General features: G+C 44.4%; 1 protein-coding gene across 2 annotated transcripts in view; it reads left to right on the plus strand.

Annotated features, from left to right (window-relative positions):
- Positions 1–2816: 2816 nt before the first annotated feature.
- Positions 2817–23668, plus strand: part of ARAP3 (ArfGAP with RhoGAP domain, ankyrin repeat and PH domain 3) — a 238723-nt gene continuing 217871 nt past the window's right edge. The window contains exon 1 of one of the 2 annotated variants that reach the window (XM_073568037.1): positions 2817–2994. The gene's annotated coding sequence lies outside the window, so the exon portion shown is untranslated. The remainder of the gene's footprint in view (positions 2995–23668) is intronic. The other variant, XM_073568036.1, reaches the window with a different exon arrangement.

A 23668-nucleotide genomic window follows, 5' to 3' on the forward strand; every position in this document is an offset into this window, starting at 1 on the left:
GCAGCACTGACACTATATTCTCCTGTATTCTGTACACAGGCTGCAGCACAGACACTATATACTCCTGTATACTGTGCACAGCCTGCAGCACTGACACTATATACTCCTGTATACTGTACACAGCCTGCAGCACTGACACTATATACTCCTGTATACTGTGCACAGCCTGCAGCACTGACACTATATACTCCTGTATACTGTACACAGCCTGCAGCACTGACACTATATTCTCCTGTATTCTGTACACAGCCTACAGCACAGACACTATATACTCCTGTATACTGTGCACAGCCTGCAGCACTGACACTATATACTCCTGTATACTGTGCACAGCCTGCAGCACTGACACTATATACTCCTGTATACTGTACACAGCCTGCAGCACTGACACTATATTCTCCTGTATTCTGTACACAGGCTGCAGCACAGACACTATATACTCCTGTATACTGTGCACAGCCTGCAGCACTGACACTATATACTCCTGTATACTGTGCACAGCCTGCAGCACTGACACTATATACTCCTGTATACTGTGCACAGCCTGCAGCACTGACACTATATACTCCTGTATACTGTACACAGCCTGCAGCACTGACACTATATTCTCCTGTATTCTGTACACAGCCTACAGCACAGACACTATATACTCCTGTATACTGTGCACAGCCTGCAGCACTGACACTATATACTCCTGTATACTGTACACAGCCTGCAGCACTGACACTATATACCCCTGTATACTGTGCACAGCCTGCAGCACTGACACTATATACTCCTGTATACTGTGCACAGCCTGCAGCACTGACACTATATACTCCTGTATACTGTGCACAGCCTGCAGCACAGACACTATATACTCCTGTATACTGTGCACAGCCTGCAGCACTGACACTATATACTCCTGTACACTGTACACAGCCTGCAGCACAGACACGATATACTCCTGTATACTGTGCACAGCCTGCAGCACAGACACTATATACTCCTGTACACTGTATACAGCCTGCAGCACTGACACTATATACTCCTGTACACTGTGCACAGCCTGTAGCACTGACACTATATACTCCTGTATACTGTACACAGCCTGCAGCACTGACAATATATACTCCTGTATACTGTGCACAGCCTGCAGCACTGACACTATATACTCCTGTATCCTGTACACAGCCTGCAGCACAGACACTATATACCCCTGTATACTGTACACAGCCTGCAGCACAGACACTATATACCCCTGTATACTGTACACAGCCTACAGCACAGACACTATATACTCCTGTATACTGTGCACAGCCTGCAGCACTGACACTATATACTCCTGTATACTGTACACAGCCTGCAGCACTGACACTATATACCCCTGTATACTGTGCACAGCCTGCAGCACTGAAACTATATACTCCTGTATACTGTGCACAGCCTGCAGCACTGACACTATATACTCCTGTATACTGTGCACAGCCTGCAGCACAGACACTATATACTCCTGTATACTGTGCACAGCCTGCAGCACTGACACTATATACTCCTGTACACTGTACACAGCCTGCAGCACAGACACGATATACTCCTGTATACTGTGCACAGCCTGCAGCACAGACACTATATACTCCTGTACACTGTACACAGCCTGCAGCACTGACACTATATACTCCTGTACACTGTGCACAGCCTGTAGCACTGACACTATATACTCCTGTATACTGTACACAGCCTGCAGCACTGACACTATATACTCCTGTATACTGTACACAGCCTGCAGCACTGACAATATATACTCCTGTATACTGTGCACAGCCTGCAGCACTGACACTATATACTCCTGTATCCTGTACACAGCCTGCAGCACAGACACTATATACTCCTGTATACTGTACACAGCCTGCAGCCAGACACTATATACTCCTGTATACTGTGCACAGCCTGCAGCACAGACACTATATACTCCTGTATACTGTACACAGCCTGCAGCACTGACACTATATACTCCTGTATACTGTACACAGCCTGCAGCACAGACACTATATACCCCTGTATACTGTACACAGCCTGCAGCACAGACACTATATACTCCTGTACACTGTGCACAGCCTGCAGCACTGACACTATATACTCCTGTATACTGTACACAGCCTGCAGCACTGACACTATATACTCCTGTATACTGTACACAGCCTGCAGCACAGACACTATATACCCCTGTATACTGTACACAGCCTGCAGCACTGACACTATATACTCCTGTACACTGTGCACAGCCTGCAGCACTGACACTATATACTCCTGTATACTGTACACAGCCTGCAGCACAGACACTATATACCCCTGTATACTGTACACAGCCTGCAGCACAGACACTATATAGTCCTGTATACTGTGCACAGCCTGCAGCACAGACACTATATACCCCTGTATACTGTACACAGCCTGCAGCACAGACACTATATACTCCTGTATACTGTGCACAGCCTGCAGCACAGACACTATATACCCCTGTATACTATACACAGCCTGCAGCACAGACACTATATACTCCTGTATACTGTACACAGCCTGCAGCACTGACACTATATACCCCTGTATACTGTACACAGCCTGCAGCACTGACACTATATACTCCTGTATACTGTACACAGCCTGCAGCACAGACACTATATACTCCTGTATACTGTACACAGCCTGCAGCACTGACACTATATACTCCTGTACACTGTGCACATGAGAGGAGGCAGTGTCTGCTCGTCACCAGCTCAGACACAGGAGGGGTGAGGATCTCACACATCTTCTCCCGTCCTCCCCCACAATAAGGCTCGGCGGCTCCTGTGCGGCTCCCACTGCCGGCAATTGGCGGGGAGCCGGTCCCTGCGCTGGGCTCTGACTGCGGGGTGTGGACTGTGACCAAGGAGGCTCCATCCGCAGCCTGAGTCCAGAGGATCATCGCCGCCGCCGGGTGAGAGGAGGCTGCGGGCGATCCGGGCTCTCCCTCAGGTCAGTTATTATACTGTGCTGGATGTAGCAGAGCTGAGGAGGTCGCAATGTGCAGTGATGGCACCATGTGGTTGTTGTCTGTGGATTCTACATCAGACTTCATCATGGATGCTGGAAACAAAAGCAGCAGTGACATGACAACATCAGCTCTGCTACATCTATAGCTTGTATATGTATGGTAGTTTGTTGACACATTGACCTTGGCCATTTATTTAATCAAGGCATAGATAATCCTTTTATTCCTCCTAGTGGATCCTATCTGATCACAAATCGGTATAAATGTGTAGATTGTATCAGGGCTGGTAACTTTATTTAGGACTCAAAACGATAAGGTTGGATCAACTGAGGTTGGATCCGACGTGATCATTCTGATTGGGCCTGATCTGTTAAAGATCGGTTGTGATCTAATGATGTGTGAATATATTCTCATTCTGATTGGGTCTGATCTGATCACATTGAATGTGATCTTATTCTTATTGGATCTGACCTGATAGTGATTGGCTGCTGTCTGATAATGATTGATTCCTGACATGGCAATGACTGGGTCTTATATAATTGGATCACGGTTGATAAAGATTGGATCTAATCTGACAAGGTTTGAATGTGACCTGTCTGGGTCTGACCTGATTGTGATGGGCCTGATCAGATAATCATTGGGACTTATATAATTGGGTCAAATCTGATGAAGATTGGATATGATCTGAAAATATTTGAGGGTGATATGGTTTTGATTGGGTCTTGTTCTGACTTGATTATAGTTGTGTCTAAATTAATAGCCTGGTCTGATCTGATAAAGACTAGATCTGCTCTGATTACGATTGCTCTTCTTTGATGTCTCTGATCCAATAATGGTTTGGTCTCATGTATTAGAATTTTATCGGATTCTGATTGTATAGAGGTTTACTGTGATAATAATGATTTGATCTGATGCTGATTGACCATGGATTTGATAATGATTACATCTGATCTGCTAGTTACACAGAATCGAATTCCTGGGCCTGATCTGGTAAGAAGTGGATCAGATTTGATACTGATTGTGCTTAGATGTGGTATAATAGTTTTGGGGTCTGATCTAATAATAACTAGGGGTCTCATTTTTGGGGGGACATAATGATTTTGATTGTCCTTGGGTTAGTATGATAATAAATTGGTGATCTGATACTGATTGGTCTGATCTTATATGGATCTGATCTGTCTAATATTGCCTAGGCATGGTCGAGATCACTTCTGATACTGATTGCGTCTGATGTTTAATGTGCAGGTCTGATCCAATAATAACTGAGGGGTCTCATTGTTTTGGGAATTGAATCGAATCTGCTTGTCTCTGGGTTAGTATGATAATAACTTGGTCTGATCTGACGCTGATTGGGTCTGATCTGCAGTGGATCCGATCTGTCGGGTAGACAGAATCTAATAATGCCTGGGACTGATCTGAGGATGGTTGGGCCTGATGTATGTGCTGGAGCTTGTGATACATTCTTACAATATTGACAGAATGGTGTAAATACAATGATGAACATTATGAGGGCTCCTAGGTTGTTTCAGATGAGACATCAGTGTGTCAGCTGCCAATTTTTAGACAATTTACATGTTTTCCCACCTTTTGATGCATTATTTTAGAGCTTTAAGTGCACTTATCGCATTGTTTATATGAGCGGTGCATGACTCCAGGAGCTGAGCACTGATTCTTCTCCTTGTTCTTGCATCATCTGGTGAAGTCATGACCTTTGAAGTTTTCACATAAAGTATGTGTCACCAATATATGAAAAGCTTGTAGCCACTGGAGATAATGAACAGAGGTAGAAAGCAACCTGGTCACTGATGTATCTGGAATGGCTACAGCAGTATACATTGTATTATGGGGCGGACATGTCATCGGTGCTAGCTGTGTCTCCGCAAGGGGGCACAGGAGGTAAGGGGGCCCACTTTTATCTCCAAAGCAGCAAATCGCTTCTGTCACAGACACATAGGGGGACGATATGATGGACTGTGGGGCTACAAAGGGCCCTCGCACTATTCTTCCTCAGGGGCTCTCTTCTTTCTGTGTCCGTTCCTGCGAAAACCCACAGTGTGTTTCTATGAGTGTGTGAGTTTATTATCTTTCTATTGACTCCCAGGAATCATCTGGCAGCGTTAACAAAAAAAAAAAAACAAAGGAAAAAGGCCACTGAAAACATGGCATTTTCTCCAAAAATGACGTGAACCCTTGTAAAAACTTGGAGAACCCCTTTAACTTTCTTAAAGTGACAGTCATGGCAGAGATTTTACTGATAGACTCTCCTTATGTACTTGTGTGTCCCTTGTCTTACACATGTTTATTATACTTGTCTATATTTCCCCTTTTCACATGTAAAGCGCCATGGAAGAAATGGCGCTATACAAATGCACAATAATGATAATAATAGACTAGCGACAATCATATCTCAGTAGGTGCCATTGAATCGTCACTACTGCTGCTTGGCGACAATCAGATCTCTAGTGACCAATTCTCACTGGATGTCATTGAATCATCACTAGTGCTGCTAGGCGACAGTGAGATCTCTAGTGACCAATTCACACTGGGTGCCATTGAATCGTCACTGCTGCTGGGCGACAATCAGATCTCTAGTGACCAATTCTCAGTGGATGCCATTGAATCGTCACTACTGCTGCTTGGCGACAATCAGATCGCTAGTGACCAATTCTCACTGGATGTCATTGAATCATCACTAGTGCTGCTGGGCGACAGTGAGATCTCTAGTGACCAATTCACACTGGGTGCCATTGAATCGTCACTACTGCTGCTTGGCGACAATCAGATCTCTAGTGACCAATTCTCACTGGATGTCATTGAATCATCACTAGTGCTGCTGGGCGACAGTGAGATCTCTAGTGACCAATTCACACTGGGTGCCATTGAATCGTCACTGCTGCTGGGCGACAATCAGATCTCTAGTGACCAATTCTCAGTGGATGCCATTGAATCGTCACTACTGCTGCTTGGCGACAATCAGATCGCTAGTGACCAATTCTCACTGGGTGCCATTGAATTGTCACTACTGCTGCTGGGCAACAATCAGATCTCTAGTGACCAATTCTCGCTGGGTGCCATTGAATCATCACTAGTGCTGCTGGGCGACAGTGAGATCTCGAGTGACCAATTCACACTGGGTGCCATTGAATCGTCACTGCTGCTGGGCGACAATCAGATCTCTAGTGACCAATTCTCACTGGATGCCATTCAATCTTCACTACTGCTGCTGGGCGACAATCAGATCGCTTGTGACCAATTCTCACTGGGTGCCATTGAATTGTCACTACTGTTGCTGGGCGACAATCAGATCGCTTGTAACCAATTCTCACTGGGTGCCATTGAATCGTCACTAGTGCTGCTGGGCGACAATGAGATCTCTAGTGACCAATTCACACTGGGTGCCATTGAATTGTCACTACTGCTGCTGGGCGACAATGAGATCTCTAGTGACCAATTCTCACTGGGTGCCATTGAATCATCACTAGTGCTGCTGGGCGACAATGAGATCTCTAGTGACCAATTCACACTGGGTGCCATTGAATTGTCACTACTGCTGCTGGGCGACAATGAGATCTCTAGTGACCAATTCTCACTGGGTGCCATTGAATCGTCACTACTGCTGCTGGGCGACAATGAGATCTCTAGTGACCAATTCTCACTGGGTGCCATTGAATCGTCACTACTGCTGCTGGGCGACAATCAGATCTCTAGTGACCAATTCTCACTGGGTGTCGTTGAATCGTCGCTACTGCTGCTGGGCGACAATCAGATCTCTAGTGACCAATTCTCACTGGATGCCATTGAATTGTCACTACTGCTGCTGGGCGACAATCAGATCTCTAGTGACCAATTCTCACTGGGTGCCATTGAATCGTCACTACTGCTGCTGGGCAACAATCAGATCTCTAGTGACCAATTCTCACTGGGTGTCATTGAATCGTCGCTACTGCTGCTGGGCGACAATCAGATCTCTAGTGACCAATTCTCACTGGATGCCATTGAATTGTCACTACTGCTGCTAGGCGACAATCAGATCTCTAGTGACCAATTCTCGCTGGGTGCCATTGAATCGTCACTACTGCTGCTGGGCGACAATCAGATCTCTAGTGACCAATTCTCACTGGGTGTCGTTGAATCGTCGCTACTGCTGCTGGGCGACAATCAGATCTCTAGTGACCAATTCTCACTGGATGCCATTGAATTGTCACTACTGCTGCTGGGCGACAATCAGATCTCTAGTGACCAATTCTCACTGGGTGCCATTGAATCGTCACTACTGCTGCTGGGCAACAATCAGATCTCTAGTGACCAATTCTCACTGGGTGTCATTGAATCGTCGCTACTGCTGCTGGGCGACAATCAGATCTCTAGTGACCAATTCTCGCTGGGTGCCATTGAATTGTCACTACTGCTGCTGGGCGACAATCAGATCTCTAGTGACCAATTATCACTGGGTCCCAAGTCAGAGAATTCCTATAAAGAAGGGCCCATCATGTTGATTCAGTGCTGTGGCTCCTACATTCTTAGTATCAGTGACCAGAACCCCAAGAACATTTAGCGATGGAATACCCCTGATTTACCATAAACACCTATATGGCGACTCTTCACCTCTGGTTCGCCCTGTTGTACAATTTGGCCTTCTTAAACAGGATGAACGCAGAGTTACACCTCTCACAAGTGCTAATAATCTTGTGAGACCCTTACCCTGCCCTCCCACCCTTCTATACATGTATTCCAGGGAATTTTGCGGACACCCATTTGTGGTTGTGATGACATTCATAATATTAATGAGCCACTTCCATATTTCCTATCGCAAAGGGAAAACCTAATCTAAGCATAATAGACATATTTATCCACAATCTCGGTGTAGAAAGTCGAAAAGGAAGAAAAAGGGATTTCCTAAAATAAGCCCACTATTCTTTCAGCAGGAAATAGCACTGTAGAGCTGGAAAAGAAAAATGGTAACTGGACATGCACTAAAACCACCGTGACCTCCGACCTCTGGGAGTTACAGGAAGCCACTGATTAAACTTTTGCCAAGTCAGAGAATGGTTGGGGCGCCTGTTTACAGTTTAACCCTTTGGTTCCAGTGAATGGCCATTATCTCCGCACAGGGCACTATTGTTTCAGGGGAGTTTTTAGGGCTGATTGTGAGTAGCAGCCATGCACTAACCCCTCAGGTCACACACAGCAGTGGCGTTCATCATGAGATGCCACATATTACCAGCATTCTTCTTTATTTTGCATGCATCTTTAACTTCCCTTTTTATAGTGAAGCCAAGAATCTGATGAAATGCTGGTTCTTTGTGGTTGCGTTGACTTTTTTAGACTGATAGTGCAACTCTTCTTCCCCAACACTGGGTACAATCATGCGACGCAAACAGGAACGCCTTCATCAGGGACCCTCTATCTGCAAAAGATGTGGCAACAATGAATGGGTACCTTTCCTAGAGGCAGATAATGCAGCCCATCCCCAGCAGTAGTTGGTCCGATACTGGGTGGGCATAAATAGCAAAACTTCTCAATGCAGAGGAACTCTATTGTTAGCTAGCATGGGAAGCTGGTACAAAGGTGGTACAGAGGAGAAGAGAAACAATCACCAGACCCTCATGTCCTACATGGAAAAGCTCAACATTATCATGGCGGGAATATTCATGCAACTGTATCCTCTTGTTCGTCTTATGGACACAACTTCCAGCTTGTAAATAAACTAGTGTCATATATGCCAAAGATGCCAGTGCCTAAAAAAAACATTGTGTGCCCCTTTACATAGACACAAGTTATTACAAACTTTAAATGGTCCTTCTAATCTTATGGATATGGTGAAAATAAATGCTTCAGGGGGTTAACAATAATTATATATATATATATATATATATATATATATATATATATCTCTGTCTATCGCCCTACACGTGCCCTCCGTTCTACAAATGACCTAACACTAACATCCCCCGTAATCCGAACCTCACACTCTGTCTCCAAGACTTCTCTCATGCTGCGCCAGCTCTCTGGAATGCACTTCCCCAGACAATCAGACTCATACCTAGCCCCGACCTATTCAAGCGCGCTTTGAAAACCCATCTCTTCAAACTAACCTACCACATCAACTACTCAGTAAACTAACTTTGCCCTGTGCTCTCCTTCCAAATATTATTCTGAATCTGCACCCTACTATTCATCTATCTCCACACCCTCCATGCACACGATAACTGCACTTGATACTTGACTATTGCACTTAAACACACGGGCTGATGACCGGATCATGCAGTCTTAACTTGTATTGAATTTATTGTCTGTACATGTCACCGCTTAATTGTAAAGCGCTGCGGAATATGCTGGCGCTATATAAATAAAAATTATTATTATTATATATAAATATATATTGCCATTTTTACATTTTAAAAATTTCCAAAAGGAAAATGAGCCGATGAAAAAGTTTGGGCAGCTTGCATGGTTAGTACCTAGTAGCTCCCCCTTTTGCATTTTTCACACTTTGTAATTGCTTTTTGAAGCCAGACAAGAGTCTATCAATTCTTGATTGAGTGATTTTCATCCATTCTTCCTTGCAAAATTCTTCCAGTTCAGTGAGCTTCCTGGGTCGTCTTCCATCCTCTGCTATTTTGAGTTCTAGACATAGATTTTCAATGACATTCAGATTAGGGGACTGTGAGGGCCCTTGTAAAACCTTCAGCTTGCGCCTTTTGAGGTCGTCTGTTGTGGCATTTGATGTGTATTTAGGATCATATCCATTTGTAGAAACCATCCTATTTTCTACTTCAGCTTTTGTACAGATGGTGTTATGTTTGCATCAAGAATTTGTTGAAATTTCATTGAATCCATTCTTCCCTCTTCTCGTGAAACGTTCTCCATGCCATTGGCTGCAACACAACCCCAAAGCATGATTTATCCTCCCCCTTGCTTACTGGGTGAGATGTTCTTTTTCTAGGCGTTTTAGCAGCTTTTTTTAATGCGTTTTTTAATGCAAATTTTCAGCTGCGTTTTACAGTACCAGCAAAGTCTATGAGGTCTCAGAAATCTCCTGCACAGTGCACGCACATTGTTTTTTTCGTCATCAGTATTATGTGCTTTGCATTGTTTTTTTGCACACTGGAGCATGTCACTTTTTTTTAGTGTTTTTTCAGCGTTTCACAAATTGAAACACATGGGTCGTGAAAGACGCAGAAAAAATAGCACCAAAAACGCAGATATCAGGTTTTCTGCATTTTTTTGTGCCAAAACCTGATTCTGTAGAATAGTACTTTTCTTTCAGCACTAAATTTTATCAGCATGGACAAGAGACAAATCTAGCATGCCAAAACCGCTCCCAAAAATGCACGGAAAACCATGGAAAACCAAGAAAAGCATGCTTTTTTCTGCAGCTTCTTTCCTGACAAGAGATCAGGTTTTGCTGCCGAAATAAAAAAGCCTAGTGTGAACTTACCCTTATAGTGTCTTCAGATTGCCCCATCATGAGGAGGTATTCATGCACAGTGCCAAGACAAAACATAAAAATGCACAAAGCGTGTATATTCTCTACCTCATGGTGAAGTTGGATTTCAGAATCAGGACTCTTTAGAAAATCTAGGGGGCGCTACCACAAATGCCAAGCATTAAACATTATTTTTGCTTTTCTTAACCCCTCCTCGCACATCCGATAATCAGTTCAAAGCTTTCTGTAGATTAGATTTAGGGGGCAGTGTGCTTTTGTTTTATATAGTTTTATGGCCTTTTCGTTACATGGTGCCAGTTGTCAACTTTACCTGGACTTCAGTTTGCTAAACAGTCTGTGTTGTATTTCCATTAGGAACACTTGTGTGCCCGCGGTGTTAACATTAACATCCTCCAATATAAATGTATGTGTTCCTTTACATACCATATCATGCCTCTGTTTTGCACCAGATCTTCCTCTGTAGAGCCTGGGACCTTTATTTATTATACATTGCTTATATAGCGTCATTAATAGTAATGAGCGAATTTGTTCGGAAAACGATCTCCAAACATAAATTCGGCACGAACACGGCACTTTCGGATTCGTGATCGGAAACACGAGCAAAATGTCATAAAGTCGGTAAAAATCGGCAACATTCGGTAAAAGTGCGGGAAAATATTTGCGCTGCCACAAAAGTATTTTCAGCACTTTACCAACGATAATGGTGGTGTATCATGAGCGTTTGGCACGTGTATGATGAGGGGAGGGGGTTTGCAGAGCTCGGAGGTGTGGCATTCTTTGTAAAGTCATTTTTTTCCCTAACTTTATGTGTGCACATTGCGGCTAGGCAATCAGGGAGCAGAAAACACCCACAATGTCCTGACACAACGGCTTGTGTCATTGGCTGCTGAAATCACACGTCCCTCTCCATATAAATAGCGGACATATTGTTTTAGCGCCATTTTGACACTGTAATAGCGCAGAGAGGCTGCTCCTGACGCTGGCACTGTTAATAACAAGATTTTAGCTAGTTAGCTAGGCGGTTGCATATCAGTCACATAGTGTAGCTAGCTAGTGTCCAGTGTGGCTGTTAAATTTACCTTCCAGCACTTTTTGGGGGGCCATTACTTAGGTCCACAGACAAAGACAGCAGGGCACATGTCCTACAAGTGTGTTGTGCACTGCTTCTATTTTGCTCCATATACCCATATACGAGTATAGCATTCTAATTAATATTTTTTCACTAGCTAAATGTGAAAAAGCCTGCTGTATCCCACCTTGTCATTTAGTCCTGTGGTGATATGAAACTGTCTGCAGACCTAAGGCACATTAAAAAAATATAGTTTTTCAGTTGCAAAATGTTAGACAACCCGCCGTATCAGACTTTGTCATTTGGTTGGGTTAAAATTAAGATGTAGAGGCCTGATCCAGAGGCCACAAAAATTCTTCTGTTCCTAGTGTCATGCAGTAGGGGACCTGACTTTAAAATAGTTTGTAGCATCTGGTGTGTTATAGAGGCCTGAATAATATTATTATCATATAGTCATGCTGGTTAAAACTCACCTGTGGCAAGTAACAGGTATGGGCAATATAAAAAATCACACCTGAAACCAGATAAAAGAGAAGTTGACTCAATCTTTGCATTTTGTGTCTGTGTGTGCCACACTAAGCATGGAAAACAGAAAGAGGAGAAGAGAACTGTCTGAGGACTTGAGAACTACAATTGTTAAAAAATACCAACAATCTCAAGGCTACAAGTTCTTCTCCAGAGATCTTGATGTTTCTTTCTCCGTGATGCGCACCATAATCAAGAAGTTCACAACCCATGGCATTGTAGCTAATCTCCCTGGACCTAGACGGCAGAGAAAAATTGATGAAAAGTTGCAACACAAAATAATCCTGATAAGCAGCCTCAATCAATTTCCAAAGAAATTCAAGTTGTCCTGCAGGCACAGGATGCATCACTGTCAGCGTGAACTATCCGTCAACATTTGAACTTAGTAAAACGCTATGGCAGGAGTCTAAGGAGGACCCCACTGCTAACACAGAGACATAAAAAATCTAGACTGCAGTTTGCTAAAATGTATGTGTGTAAGCTAAAATCCTTTTTGATAAAGCACATCATTCTACTGTTTGCTGAAAAGGGAATGAGGCCTACAAAGAAAAGAAGACAATACCAACAGTCAAATATGGTGGAAATTCAAAGATGTTTTGGGGTTGTTTTGCTTCCTTTGGCACTGGGTACCTTGACTGTGTGCAAGGCATCATGAAATCTGAAGATTACCAAAGGATTTTGGGTCACAATGTAGTGCCCAGTGTCAAAAAGCTGGGTTTGCGTCCTAGGTTATGGGTCTTCCAGAAGGACAATGACCCTAAACATACTTCAAGAAACACCCAGAAATGGATGGAAAGAAAGCACTTGAGAGCTCTGAAGTGGCCAGCAATAAGTCCAGATCTAAATCCCATTGAACACCTGTAGAGAGATCTTAAAATTGCTGCTGTGAGAGGTCGCCCTTCAAATATGAAATAACTGGAGCAATTTGCAATAGAAGAGTGGTCCAGAATTCCAGTTCAGAGGTGCAAGAAGCTTGTTGATGGTTTTAGCAAGTGATTGATTTCAGTTGCTTATTCCAAAGGGTGTAGAACCAAATACTAAGTTGAGGGTGCCAACAATTTTGTCTGGACCATTTTTGGGGGTTGTGTGTGAAATTATGTCCAATTTATCTTTTTTTTCTCATTTTTTTGTCTTGTTCCAATACACACAAAGAACATAAGAATGTGTATAATAATACATGTTTAATTGCAATAATTTTTGGGGAGAAATAAATGTACTTCATTTAATGGAATAATTTAAAGGGTGCCAACTCTTTCATTCATGACTGTATTGTTGGGAATGATAAGGATCTAGCATATCTGATTCTTGACTATCGATCCTTCTATTCTCCTTGAATTAACCCTCCTTCAGAGGACTCTGGCAACGACTCACTCGCAAAGAACGCAGGAGGCCTCGACAGAGCCTGATTTGTATAGAGGAATCTAGAGACAGCTATTTGTTGTGTATCGGTCTACTTAGAAGGACAGTGAAGATATCCAGAACTTTGCTAGGGCCCTAAACACATTAGAGAAATGTCTGAACCCGCTGATATTGTTGGCTTTGGCCGATGGTCTAATATGTATGGGGCATTGGCCAACTGATAGTCCAAATAGATGTTGAACGTACATGTCCGGTTTCGGACTGCCAATCATATTGTTCTTGCCAAAAGAAGCTGCCGGCCAATGCTTCAGTCTGCGACTTTCTCATAGAAAACAGAGGAGTGGACCACCTGTGTATGGAGAGACAGCTGAGATGGCTGTCCACCGAACGATTGACTGAAGCATGGTTCTGCCGACTAAAATGTATGGCCAGCCTTAGAATAACTCGAGTCATCTTATTGTGGAAACTAGAAACCACAACCTCTCCATTGTTCTCATGTGTCGATTCAATAAGGCTGCAGACAATGATGTTAGCAATTATTTTTCTGATGCGTTAAGAACCTGCCTTCTTACGGCTTCCATGACGGACGGCATCCCCAGTAACACTGATCATGTCCAGGCCATGAGCAAGTGTTGACATGTTTTTTTGTACCAAGCCAAGCTATAAAAAAAGAACACAGTACAGACGCCAAAATAATAGATCCTTGTATATTTGTAGTGGGAGTCAGTTTCAAAGACCTGTGAACAGTGGGCGAGTGATAGAAAAAAAAAATCTTCAACATTTTTTTTTCAATACGCCTGAGAATCAGTAAGACTGAGCGCATTGTTCATGTTAGATCTACCGGAGTCATATCATGTTTGTTTTTAGACCTCGTCTTGTATGAGGCTTCTCCAACTTTACTGCATAGAGCCTTGTATTGAGTAGATGAAGCGTAAAGGAGCTGTGTCACATGTCCTCTCCCTTAGAAGTGTCTGATCTCTAAGTTAAGTGCCTTTCATGTGGTTACACCTAATCCCAGCTGCTTTTTGCTACTTATGTATAAGATGACTGTGAGCCACCTTAAATATAATGTCTTTTTAATGAGCTTAAAGAGAAATACCACTATTTTTACTATTTACATTACGTAGCAAGATCATTTATTACCCCTATCATGGTCCAGGAGACTAAAACAGGGCCGGGGGAAGTCGGTACCGGGCCTTTCAGGTTCTTTTAAGGGGGAAAGTGTCACGGTGGTGATGGTGACCCGGTCCATGGCCCTGGGTGTCCAATAAAGAAGATGGAAGTTTAAATAAGGGGGAAGATGGTGAGATAATTAATTGGGAAAAGGGGAATCGTGACGCCACCCGTGGTCCTCAGCTACGGTAGCCAACGCTGCTATGCAGAGCCTCTGGAACGGTGGTGCAACAGCAGCAAAGGTGGTGTAGCTCTCCACAGGCAGAGCTGTGTCCTAGGGCAGTTAAGATGGAACTTGTGAGCCGGTGATGGTGAATGCAGTGTATGGCAGGTGAGTTGTAAATGACACCAAGGACACAGTTAGGTGCAGTTTCAAGGTCTTTACTCACAGTTTCTGCATGCGGTAGCCCACTCGGTACTGTGTCCTCCGAGGGAGGGGTGCGGCAAACTCCCAGGTAGATCAGGAACACCTTTTCAAGACTCCTCGTGTTTATCTTTCTAGGCCATGTCAACTCTATCTCTGCGCTGATCTCACTCTCCTGTCCTGTGCCTTCAGAAGCAGTGTCCCCAGTTCAGCAGCCTTGGACCTTGCCGGGCGACGTGGGTCAGGCCTCAGGGTCCTTTACTTCCCCAGCTGCCTTTTGAGGAATGCTTGTGGATTTGGCTGTCACCCTACAGTCACTACAGCCTCCAGCTTACTAGTTGAGCCTCGTCTGTTGTTCTCCACTAGACTTAGGGGCCAGCTCCCTCACTCTGGCCTGGTCCATCCCTTCCAGAATACGGGCCCCACGGTTGGCTTTCGCACTATCCGTGCCCCAAGGACCCCTTCCTTCTATTAGGAGCTTTCTTCCTTCTTAAAAGTGTCTCTCTGACTCTACTCCCTCTGCATCCGTCCTGCTTATCTGCTGTCCTGCCACGGACTGACTGTATCTTCCAGAAAGATCCATTACCTCAGGCTTAACTCCGCCTACTCACTCCTCTGATTGGCTGTTCTAAATCACTCCACTACCTAAGCTCCTCCCCTTCTACCTACCTTCCCCACTAACTCCCCAACACCCTTTCCTAGCCAGTCTGGGATGAGGCCATCCTCTCGAAGGGTACACCCAGATGCCCTGACTAACTAGTGTGTGTTGGGTGCGAGTGTTAGAAGTCCTGGGTGGTGATCCCTCCTTACCTGAGGGTGGGATACCACACCTCTGGATGAGGTGCAGTACCTCTGTGGCGACCGGACCCTCAGGGGCGCCACATATCATGTTATTTTCTAGCATTGTTTGACTACCCCAATATAAGGAATGTGACGCATAGAAATTACGCAAAAAAACACAAAAATTACTCCCAACATTTTCCAGCTCTTATTTTTTCTCATAATGCAATTATAATCTGAAAAATGTATAAATCTTTTCTTAGTTTCTCAGGAGATCAGGCATACAGTATTCCCCCTCCTCCTACTATCCTGGGATTGTCTGGAAGACATCTGCCTGCAGAAGGAGCCTCCCCCTCTGGACAACAAATTTAATTCATTGTTAAACCTAAACCTTCAAGGGAGACTGTCACACCCAAAATGCATTTTAAATGGTCTACACCATTAGCTAAGTAATACATCATTGGATTCGGGGTCTCTTTCTCTACATCATGCTGCTCTTAGATGAGATAGCAAATTTTGCTGATAGATTCCCTTTAAAGCAAAAACGAGCATTCCAAGCCTACATGGAAGATCAGCCTACAACAAGGTTTATTCTGCCCGAAACATAGGGCGCCATGAGACAAGGACACACCCCTTTTAGCAACTATCCAGGAAACCATGATTTAGGGTTTGTTCACACACTGCATTTTTTCTGCACTTTTTTCCACACCTATTTTGTGATGGAAAAAATTCAACATTTTGCAGCCCCAGCAAAGTGAATGGCATTTCTAAAATCTCATACCCACGCTGCTGAGCTTTTCCTTGCGGATTTGAACCTTCTAAGCATTTTTTCAGAACTTCAGCTTGTCAATTCGTTCAGCGTTTTTACAGCTTTTTTCACCCATTCAATTGAATGGGAATAAAATGCAAGTAAGACGGCATCAGAAAACATGCACAATTTTACAGTGTTTTTTTTCTGCCAAAACTGTTTTTTTTGCAGCAGAAAAATCTGCAAATACTAAACGTCTGCTTCAGGGGAGGACATACCATTGGTGAAACCTGAGGCCCAGGACGTAGGGGGGCCACTATCACATCCAGAGTAGGTGGAATTGTACATTATGAGGAGTTATAGGACAGCAAAGGGCCCATATACTGTTCTTGCCTGGCGTGTCTGTGTCCCCCATTAGTGTGCACATACGCATATTGAGAGATCTGTCAATCAAGCTTAGCCTGCCATGATGAGTCTGGTAACAGTCCAGAAGACTTCTGACTTTACAACAGACATAGACAATGTTTCTCAATTCTTCTTGACTAAATAATCATTACGCCAGGCCACCGATCCTATAATTTGCTGCATGTAATTTTTGTATCTCCTCTAATTATTACCATTTCCAGGTAGGACTCTAATTTGGTGGGACTTTGTGAAAATCTTAGACTATGTGCAGTCTAATGAGATTGAGTCTGTCTGTTATTCTTTCTTCTGGGGAGAGGGAATGGGGCGCGTGGGAGATCTGGAGGGAGGAAGGAAGTCTAAAGTTTTAACAATAGCTGGAAACAGCCAAGAAAATGGAAACTGGCAGTCAGTAGGTTGGATACGGCAGCACAGCTGTTGGCTTGTGAGGGCACAATCGATTAACATTGATAGAACAAAGCCTGGCTTCATTTCTCTCCATTGAATTGCATCCATTGTTGCAGTTACAGACTGTTATAGACTCCTCGTTTGCTTAAAGTCGACTCCTTATTGTAATTGACGGAGACATCCATTTTGCAGGCTGAAATCTCTCCCATCCGGATGCGGCTCTTCTACTGGACTTGTCTACAAGCATGAGCCTGCTGTGGCCATGGATAATTCAGCTCTTACTGAATGAAATATAAGAGTACTGTCAGCTAGCAAAAATAGCTTTAAAATAAAATGTATTCAAGTTACTAACTTGCTTGAATTATAAGGTTGTTCCACTCCTTTGATATTGAGCCTTTTGATAGGTCATCAATAACGTATTGGTGGAGATTAGTGATGAACAAACATACTCGGACAAGACGTTAACTGAGCATACTCGTGTGATAACTTAGTGACTACTTCGGTATGCTCGAAAAATATGTTCGAGTCCCCGCTGCTGCATGTCTCGCGGCTGTTCAACAGCCTGAACACAAGCAGGGATTGCCTGCTTGTTAGGCAATCCCTGCATGTGTTGCGGCTGTCTAAAAGCTGCGAGACATGCAGGCGCGGGGACTCGAACATATTATTCGAGCACAACAAAGTCACTAGGTTATCACACGAGCATTCTCAGATAACGTTTTATCCAAGCACGTTCGCTCATCACCAGTGGGGATCCAACACCTCGCACCTTCACAGATCTGCTGTTCTAAGCAATGGCAGCAACTGGATGGAGGTCAGTAGTTTGTGTCCACTGCACGAAAGCACTTTGATCCACCTCCTACCTGCCATGATACATGAATCCTCATTTAAATAGCTGTTGTGATATGACGTAATTGCAGTGGCGTAGCAACTGTTTGTGGCGCCCGGGGCGGTCGAAAAATTTGCCGCCCCTTTGGTCGTTGATAATTCGGAAGCATCCGAAGAGCCCACACTACACTCAAAGATCTAATTTTTAGTCTGCTACTAACTCTGCTATTATTTCTAAATTTCTAGACTTTCAACTTCTTGCAGTTCTCTATATATATGTATGTATTAGCTTGATGATGCTGGATGAAGACCTTATGGCTTTTTTAATAATAATTTTTAATAAGTGACAGAAAAAAAAACAGAAAGTACAAATTATTTTGGCGGACAGGGGGCGGACACTGACAGCTTGGGGTCCCTGTGCAAGAAATGTGTCCGGGCCCCCCTCCTTTTATGGCGTCAAAGCTACGTGTGTGTGTATATATATATATATATATATATAGATAGATTATTGATATTATATAGCCACACACACACATACAGGTATATATTACATAGTCTCCTTTATTATGTATATTGCTGTCCCTTTTACAGTGCCTTCTCTTGTTATGTACAGTTCCGTCCCTTACATATTGGATTATATAGAGCCCTGTTTTTTATTACATACCGTCCTGTCTTGTTAGCTGTATAATGCAATGATGGCTGATGGAGCATGGGAAAGCTTCCTTTCTAATGGAGGAGCTGATGGACTGGTCGTCTGGTCACCGGCTCCTCGATCAGCAGTCATTTTATATCTAACAAGAGAGGGGACCATGTAATAAAAGAGGGCGCTGTGAATAACAAAAATAACAAAAATACACTATGTAAGAGACAGCACTATACATAACAGCAGAGGAAGCTATATAATAAGGGACGGCACCATATATAACTAGAGAGGATGGTAGGTAATAAGGGGCGGTGTTATACATAATAAAAGAGGAAACTATGTAACTAAGGATGGTGTTATACAGAATTAGTGAGTACACTATATACTAAGGGACTGTGTTAGACATAATAAACGATAATGTCTTCCTCCACCTCCCCCTGTTCCTAAGGCCATTATAAGTCCCCCTTCCTCCCATCCCAATCCCCCACACCCCTCATTGTCCTCCTCCCCTCGCATCCCATTATTGTCCTCTCCCCCACCTCCATCATTTTCTTCTCCACCACTATCTTTGCTTTCTCCCCCACCACTCCCATCATTGCCCATTCCACCACCTCCATCCTTTCCTCCTCCTCCACCACCCCCATTTATTGCCCTTTCCACCACCACCATCATTGCATTCTCACCCACCACCCCATCATTGCCCTCTCGACCATCACCCCATCATTATCTTCTCCCCATCACTGCCTTCTCCATCACCCCATCACTGTGCCTTCTCCCCATCACTCCCATCATTGCCTGCTCCATCACCCCATCACTCCCATCATTGTCTGCTCCATCACCCCATCATTGCCTGCTCCATCACCCCCATCATTGCCTGCTCCATCACCCCATCACTGCCTTCTCCATCACCCCATCACTGCCTGCTCCATCACCCCATCACTCCCATCATTGTCTGCTCCATCACCCCATCACTGCCTGCTCCATCACTCCCATAATTGTCTGCTCCATCACCCCCATCATTGCCTGCTCCATCACCCCCATCACTCCCCTCATTGCCTGCTCCATCACCCCATCATTGCCTGCTCCATCACCCCCATCATTGCCTGCTCCATCACCCTATCACTGCCTTCTCCATCACCCCATCACTGCCTGCTCCATCACCCCCATCACTCCCCTCATTGCCTGCTCCATCACCCCATCATTGCCTGCTCCATCACCCCCATCATTGCCTGCTCCATCACCCCCATCACTCCCCTCATTGCCTGCTTCATCACCCCATCATTGCCTGCTCCATCACACTATCACTGCCTTCTCCATCACCCCATCACTGCCTGCTCCATCACCCCCATCACTCCCCTCATTGCCTGCTCCATCACCCCATCACTGCCTGCTCCATCACCCCCATCATTGTCTGCTCCATCACCCCATAATTGCCTGCTCCATCACCCCATCATTGTCTGCTCCATCACTCCCCTCATTGCCTGCTCCATCACCCCATCATTGCCTGCTCCATCACCCCATCATTGCCTGCTCCATCACCCCCATCATTGCCTGCTCCATCACCCTATCATTGCCTGCTCCATCACTGCCTGCTCCATCACCCCATCATTGCCTGCTCCATCACCCCATCATTGCCTGCTCCATCACCCCATCATTGTCTGCTCCATCACCCCATCATTGCCTTCTAGACCATCACTCCCATCATTGCCTGCTCCATCATACACACAGACATACACACACACAGACATACATACATACATACACACAAGACACCACCTCTCTCCTCTCACCTGTCCGCAGCATCGCCCGCGCTTCCTCCCTCACACAGCAGCGGCCGCTGAATGATGACGTCATTCAGCGGCGCTCCTCTGTGTGAAACAGGAAGCGCGGCCTCCGGGCAGGAAGCAGGACGGACCCTTGCCGCTCCGCTCCTGCTATTCACTCTTGCAGGCAGCGGAGCTGCCGTGATCGCATCGCTCCCTGCCTGCCGCTGCACTGCACTGCAGGGTGGAATTGCTGCTGCCGCGCCGCCCCCACACACATGCCGCCTGCGGCGGACCGCCCCCCCCCACGCTACGCCAGTGCGTAATTGTTGTGACATGAAATACAAATGACATCCAAAAAGGAACCATGAACTCAGCCACAGAGGCAGAAGGTGGTTTTTAGGGCTCCTGTCCAGTGACCATGGAATACTGACCTAGCCACTGGACTAGGGTTTCAAGAACCTGTTTGCTCATCTTTAGTTCCTATTCTTATAAATAAGAGCTGATTAGCAGTACCGGGCAGTGGCCACTAAACAGGTGACAGTGCTGTGTGTTCAGCTCTGTAATTGCCTTCATATGGCTTCTGTCGGCACTGTTAGCAGATAATTGATAGGGTAGGTCATCAATATTAAATTAGTGGAACAGCCCTTTTGGTGTCCCGATATCAGCACAGGTTCAATTCCATTCCATTTTTGGTTCTATATACGATAGCATTTCCATTAGCACATGACCATTGATTTTTTTTGTGAAGACGTCCGGCTCAGTTCAATAGCTATGCCAGCTCCCTTCTCTCTCTATGCAATAGCCATTATAATGTATTCATTCATACCTGATCACAAAAAATAACATTTTAGGAACTATATACAAGTTTGGGATTTAGCACAGCCATTTCTACCAAGGAAGGACACTTGCAAGGGTTTATATATTACGCTTAAAGTGAATCTGTCAACAATCATCACTGTCCCCATTGGGTCTCACAATCTCAATTTCCTACCGTTTTGTCTTTGGAGTGTGGGGAACATGAGGAGAACATACAAACTCCATGCAGCTATTGTCCTTGAAGGGATTTGAATCCAGGACCCCAGCGCTGCAAAGCAACAGTGTTAACCACTGAGCCACCATGCTAACTACTGAGCCACCATGCTGCTGGAAAGTTCTGCCAAATCCCCCTAAAATAATAAAAAAAACTTTATTCAGTGCGTCAGATGTCTTAGGTTACTTTTACATATGCCGGGCATTTTGCGACCCGTTACTACGGGCCCTTTTTGTGGGCCGTATTGCCGTGATTTTTGTGGTCTCTCACAAAAACAGGCCGCAAAAAACCTTTTTGGATCGCCGGTTTTCCCCGTTGTAACAAATTGCAGGGAAAAAACGGCAATCCGCAAATATGGTGTACCACAAAAACAAGCAAATGTTGTTTTTGCGGTACCATTGATTTAAATGGAGGCTGTGAAAGCTCGATATTTTTTGTATACGGCCCTCACGGCCATACGGAACATGGTGCTCCGATGTATTTTTGCAGGCTGTTTTTGCGGCCCCATAGAAAAACAGCAAGTATAAAAGAAGCCTTATTGTTTGGGTTCATGTTTGTGGTGTGAAATTCCCTTACAATAGACTATAGGCTCTGCTGGGCAGGTCCATCTTTATGTCCACCAACCTACGTGCACGCCCCCTGAAGAAGAGGATGAAACACGCGTCGGGGTGAGGGACGTGGCAGTCACTCCACACGTTACAGTTAGCCAGGTGAGATTTCGTTTGAGCATTGTCATCGCTCACATTATTGGCACGTCATGTGCTTTTATACAATTTGGTGGCAACATATGTGAAATTTGGTATTTGGTAGGACACTGAATTTTTTCTGCGCATATAATAGCTGCAGACAATTGCAGTTGTCAGGCTTATATAAATGAAAAAAGGCAATTTTTCTAGCGCAGTTTTAAATTATATTGTATTATACTTTATGCCATCAGTTGTTAGCAATTGTAATACATGTCTCATACCTGTTGCGCATATGTTATTCGTGTATTGGGGTGTTTAGCCCTCTTTTTGTCCCGCAATTGAGGTTGCCTTATTGTACATTGGATGTTTTTTTTTTTTAAATTATTTTGATATAATAAAATTATTTTTTTAATTATTTAGTATAATTGTGCATTTCTGTTCACCTTGTTTTACTGTGGTGTTTCAGACGGGTTGTATATGATATATGGCACAGTGTAGGAAATTTGGATCTCAGGTTGATTAAAAAATCTACCTAAATCCTGTACATTTATAGAGGATTTCGCCCCGAGCAGCCACGCGATGGAGGGCAGCACATGCCCAGAACTAATTACATTAGAAGTAGACCCTTTGTATAAATCAACAGGATCCTATTGATGTGAATCACACATACTAATAAATATAATCACAAGACTAAATTCATTTTCCACAGATACACACCATTATCCAAAGGAGGTTTTCAAAGAGAGGAAGTGGGGACATTTCTGACTTCATTATTTACCGTATGTGTTCTCACAATGTGAGATTTATTAAATCCCTATATTAGTGATTTGAGGGAAGGGTGAGCCTTTACACAGAAGTAAGTGGTTACTGCTTCAAAACAAAGAGTAAATAGCAATTATAATGAATTTCCAATAATTCACAATTCTCAGGATTATGTTCTTGTGTGTCTGTAACATGCGCAGGGTGGTAGCCGTGGGTGAGATACTCTTCCGTGGCACCCTGACAAGTTACATGAAAGTGAGGGTCCTTGCTGGGTATGTGGACTTGTGCTGTGAGGGTGTTATACCTGTTCAGGCCGCATGTAGTCGGTGTCGTGGCCTTGCCAGGACTTGGTAAGGGTTATATACAAAAGATAGTGGGTACAGAGTCTTATGGATGCTTTCTGTAAACAGTATGAAGCATTTTCCTCACAGTATCCATCCTCTTTAATTTACTGCAGGGCTATTTATGTCCACTGTTTCTCCATACTTCGCCACAACCCAACTTTAACTACAGTCCTGATCAACATGTCTCGTTACTTGTTCAGCGGTTCCACGTCCCATTTCTTCCACTACTGGCGCCCTGTAAAGTCCCCCATGAACCCTCCACCAGTCCCCGTCTCTCAGTCCTGTCTAGGCCATTTACCTCTCAGAATCACAAGTCCAAGGTCT

This window comes from Dendrobates tinctorius, unplaced genomic scaffold (assembly GCF_039654945.1).
Source record: "Dendrobates tinctorius isolate UK_male_01 unplaced genomic scaffold, ASM3965494v1 ptg000020l, whole genome shotgun sequence".
Lineage (NCBI taxonomy): Eukaryota > Metazoa > Chordata > Amphibia > Anura > Dendrobatidae > Dendrobates > Dendrobates tinctorius.